At 45.8% G+C, this 5276-nt stretch overlaps 1 long non-coding RNA gene across 1 annotated transcript; it reads left to right on the top strand.

Moving 5' to 3' along the window:
* Positions 1–947: 947 nt before the first annotated feature.
* On the top strand, positions 948–2538 carry LOC126536745 (uncharacterized). Its single transcript, XR_007600707.3, has 2 exons — positions 948–1029; positions 2413–2538. It is a non-coding gene; the product is annotated as an uncharacterized lncRNA (long non-coding RNA).
* The last annotated feature ends 2738 nt before the right edge of the window (positions 2539–5276 follow it).

Genomic DNA, 5276 nt, shown 5'->3' with positions numbered 1-5276 from the left:
CTGATACGACAAGCACGAGTGGTAGCGACAGCCATTGGGGCCCTGGACTGAGGGCCCCAACCACATAAATCCCTTCACTTTATAATAACGCGTTTTCTCTCTCTCTCTCTCCTGTGGCCCGCGAGGCAGGGCGGTGAGGCGAGGGAGGTCGGGTGTTCTTCTCCGGCGGCTGCAATGGTGCCTCAATGTCCTCCTCGCCCGCCGGTCCATGCAGGATGGAGACAACCGCGGCGTCTACTACGGCGTAATCGCGTACGGCGTATTAGACGCTCTTGGTGGACGCCGTAGGGACGCATTGTCGGCAATCGGGTGTCTTGAAAGCGGTCGAGCGGTCTGCGACGTGGCTGAAGCGCGCGCCCGCGCGGGCCTCATCTTCAACGAGATCTGCGATGTTTACAGAGTGTGCGTAGTGCCGGTAGCTTTATGTGTTGTGCTTTCGGCATTTTATTCGCGTTGAAGCGACAGATGCACGGAGGTCAATTGGCTCGAGGCTGCTGCCGCGATTCCTCACTTCAGCATTTTGATAGCGAGTTTCCGTGCTCATCGAGCGAGATGTGTTTGTTTACTTGTGCGCGCGTGACACCGTCCTTGTTAATTTAGTTAAAACACGTTGGCGGGCTAGTTTATTTGAATCCACAATAGAATGTGTAAGCACAGAGAAAGAAAAAGACTAAGAGCGGACACTCCGAGAAATCTGGCCTCAGGAACTACGTCACGGCTACGTAACAAACTAGTGCTCTCACCAAACGCCAGAGGACGCAGGCGCAAAAAAAGGAAATGTTGTAGTGAATTCTGCTCAATCGTTTTACAAAATAATAATTATACGCCCAAATTTCGCGTGTTTCTTATGCATAAAAACAGAATTTATCCAAGACATGTACCGTGCTTTTTGTTCTTCATCCGTACTGCCATCAACACCAATCACCATTCGTCCATCGAGAAACAAATCAACGATTCGTGTAGCAGCGGCGCGCCAGCGGGAAGGTTTCGTGAACGTCGGCTGCGGTGGTGTTTTCATGTGTGAGACAGGTGAGTCAAGTTTTCAAGCGAAGCTTGGAGTAACTGACTTGTGAGGGCGATGAGGTTCGCTAAAAAAAACCAGTTTGCGGCTCTATATGAGGCGGCTAGACGCGAACAGTGCGAAAAGCATGCCCCCTCAAGAAACGCGCAGCGAGAGGGCTGTACCATGTACTTTCTTGTTACCCCCGCCGAGAACAGAATAATCTTTGTTGCGTTCCGTGAAAATCATCAAACAACGCGAAGCTGCCATTAACTTGCACCGGTTCACGGCTGTGCTCTGCACTGAGACTCAGCTTGTCAGACGCCATCGAGACGCTGCGTCTCGGTTTGCGAGAGTAAACCGTTCTTGCCCAGCGCTGTTTGCGATAACCACAGTATCGGCGTTCCATTGAAATAGTTCGTGTTGGCGGACTAAAAACGATCTGCTGGACAACGCTTAAGGTCAATATCATGAATTGCACATTTCAGGAAAATTCCGGTTTCGAGAAAATTGAATTCCTAACCCGCGTTTAAATGATCGCGTCACGGTTGACGGTATTTTCATTGGCCCGTTCTAGAGGCTGACGAACGCTGGAAAGAACATAAAAGACGCCGCGCTGATTCAGACCGAAAACGGCGTTCCGGGGACGGGCGCTACCTAAATAAAGAAAGCAGGACGTTAGGCACGCTGTAGCCAAGCTTTGCTTGCTCGTTTCCCTTATAGAGAAAGGTCTCCTGAATATTTTAATGATATTGCTTGCAAACAATGGCATGTGACATAAACAGCGAGCATAGCTTATTGCGTTTGGTACTTCAGCGAGGTGTGTATCTACGGCGCACGGACGGACGCCGGTGTATAGGTTCGTGGGGATTGTTGATACAGAAAAGTAACGGGGAGGAAAAGTCACCAATGACTACTGCATGTACTTATTGCGGCGGCCGTGTTGGGAAGTACTGCGCATTCTTGTAATTTTCGGTTCCTTATCATTTTTTCGTGGCGGAAGACATTGCACAATGTATTGTCGCGTAGGCGTGGCGTGGCGCGCATTTCAACAAAGGCCTCGTATTTGGGCATGTCGAATGTATCTTTATCACGGTTATGTGAACTGCTGTTTTGCCTACCAGTGTACTCCTTATACTGAGTACGTACAGGGGTGTCCAAAAGTTCACAGGCCGCGATGCCCTTCATGGGATTACGTAGGATGGCGGCCTGGGAACTTTTGAACACCCCTGTACGGGGTATTAACATTTATCCTTGTAAGTCCGAGTTATATGGGTCAGTGGTCAGGATGTGTCGGTGGTTTTATATTGTGCATCGGTTCGCTATTCATTTAAAGCGGTTTCCTGGTACAGTTATGACGTGTACATATGTTTTTGGTAATTAACGAAGCGTGCACTTATTGACATTTTCAGACCGTGCTGATGCCATGCCGTCCGGCGGTCCAAGCTACGGCAGCCACTGCTGTGTGTCGTGGTGCTTTGACAACGGCAGAACCCAGAAGAAGCCTATCTTGCCTTGGAATAAAAACATTGCGGAAACTGTCTCTTTGATACATATGAGCGCTTGTACCAAAACACAGAAGACAAGCGCGATGGATAAAGCCGTAGTGAATTATGATTACCTCTATCTCCATCTGTTACAACTTAATCGAAATAAAAATTGCGTCACTACCTCAATTCACACCAAGTATTCAACTAGACAAAATAGTGAATCGCAAAATCAAAGCGACAAATAAAAGCGTTGCCATTTGGGTGACAAAAAGTGGTCTGAAATGACAAGCTTCCGCTGCAGCCCAACGTCGGTTACGAGGGGTAATCCAAATTTCGCGCCAGCGAAACCGAAACAGGAAGTGCAGGCCAGTTGCTCTCATCAAGCGCCAGGCGCGCTAGGGTCGATTGGGCCGCTGGGGGTGTATGGGAGTGTCCACTCTTAACTTTTTTTTCTTTCTCTATGGTGTAAGCGCGACTGAACAAAGCCGTAGAAAGAAGCAGACACACAAAGATAGCGCTGCCTCTGTGTGTCTGTTTCTACGTCCTCGTTGAGTCACGCTTACATATTCTGTAAATGCGCGCTACTCACAGCGTTCTCTTCCTAATATAAACCGAGTACTTATACAACCCAATGCAAAATATTGCCCGCGGAATGAAAATACGCATAGACATGTGCTCAAATTTCGCATTAAGGAGTATCCTAATTGTTGGTGGATTTTTTATTTTGTTCTTGTTTTTTGTTCCTTTGGTGAGACAAAGGACAGAAGGTGTGTCGAGAGGAATTTTCAGGTTCGACTTGCAGGGCGTGACTGTAAAGATAACGGCATACGTCGTCGACCATTTCATCTTTGGTAAAATGAAAACAAGGTAGTAGAGTGGCCACTGAATTGTTGAAAAACGTACATCGTCCAAGGCGGTCGATGTGTGCGCTTGTCCTGTTTGGTCTTTTATATCCTGTTTTTCTCACGCTGTTTTCTGTCATGCAACTAAGAGGTTGAGGGCGCCTGAATTGCGTCCTATTCGCATATTTCTAAGCGCCGCCGAAGACGAGGGTGCCAGCCTGTCATCGAGGAAACAGAATTTTGTTTAGAATAACAGAAAAAAAGAAATAGCGGAATCCTCGAAGCGCTTAGACCAGAAAACTTTCAGCCACATACGTCAGCCAACCATCAATATCTCGAATAGACAAAGAATTTCCATACATACATACCACTTCCATGCCCTAATGTTTGTCGCACTACTTTGCAATTTCACCGTTGCTGTGTTCGAAAATTGATCAGAGTGGTCTATCGGGGAGTGGATTTCTGTATATATATTGTGATGTTTTGCTTCAATAAAATCAGCAGCGAAGTCTACGGTCGTTCTTGTTGGTTGTCTTAATCGCGTTCCGAATATAATTGAACAGCTTTCAAGAATGTCAAATACCAGTAATGGCTCCTGTAGAAATGCATGTGACCGCACTTTAGAGCGCCACTCTTAGAAGCCCTTTCCTGGGTGGAGCGTCGGCGTTACCACGGGACGTGCTCCTGCCACTGCTCGCGCGTTCGTCGTCGTCGTCTTCCACAGCTGGCTTCGTCGGCGCTCATCATGCCAACGTTTCCATATCGCCGCCTACGTTCCCACACTGGGCCACTGCTAGTCGGTTGGGTGATTTCGGTTTCAAATTCATTGCCTCAATATATTAAATGAAAACACGTATCAAGCTGCACTCAAATGTCACAGTAGAGTGTATCCAAATGGTCGGATGTTTTTTTTTTCATTGACGATTAATTTTTTTTATTTATCCTAATTAGAAAACCTAACTGCTCCTGTATTGTACACCTCTCGCCATCTCTCTATCGCTCTGTTCGTTTTTGCCACTCGTTAAACTCGCATAGAAAAATTTACGGACGACCAACCGTTCTTTGGCTATAAGAGTACACAACGCCTTTTTTGGAGATAATCCAGTCTACCTTATCCTTTTCTGCATTATTTTCATTTGTCACTTCCACTGCTCGATGAAGACAAAACATAAAGCGATTATTATCGTAATTATTTGCTTTGATTTATACCTAACTGCCTTTCTTTAGATGGTATCTTCTCTGCTTCTTTTAAAGTTTTCCTTAAGTAAGTCTTGCTGCGGAAGGCAGGCACAGATTATCTGTTACGGTACTGAAAGTTGTACTGATCGTACAACAGAGCCAATAGAAGTTGCTGCAGCGCCATCAAATGGAGGTAGAGTGTGCTACCAAAGATATCTGCAAAATACGCTCCACGCAGCAAACATTGAACAAGAGACCTACACTTGCGCGACGATGGCGCACAGATTGACTATTAGGCCACTACAGCAAGATAAGATGAACCATATCATTCTTAACGCAGCATTCGATAGCCGTTTAATCAGAGATGGTGTTTAACTTTCAGTGCCATTACTCTCGTGCCACAATCAAGAGACTGAAATCCTTGACGAGTTAGCTGTGTATACCTGCATAAGTAGGAAAGGAAATGGCAGCGATGCGAGGAATATATCCAGAGCGCTCAAACGATGGAAGCACGTTCACCGTGAAAACTGAGCTTACCGTAAAGAAAGCAGAAAGTTTTGAAGATGCTATTTTACGGATTATATTCATGTCCTTTACCTACCCTTTTCTTCGTGTACTCGAGTTAATTCTTAATCCGTTAGCATTGGATATCTATCTATCTATCTATCTATCTATCTATCTATCTATCTATCTATCTATCTATCTATCTATCTATCTATCTATCTATCTATCTATCTATCTATCTATCTATCTATCTATCTATCT

Source organism: Dermacentor andersoni, chromosome 4, assembly GCF_023375885.2.
Source record: "Dermacentor andersoni chromosome 4, qqDerAnde1_hic_scaffold, whole genome shotgun sequence".
NCBI lineage: Eukaryota > Metazoa > Arthropoda > Arachnida > Ixodida > Ixodidae > Dermacentor > Dermacentor andersoni.
The sequence above is the reverse complement of the archived record's forward strand: the minus strand, read 5'-3'. Positions and strand labels throughout refer to the sequence as shown.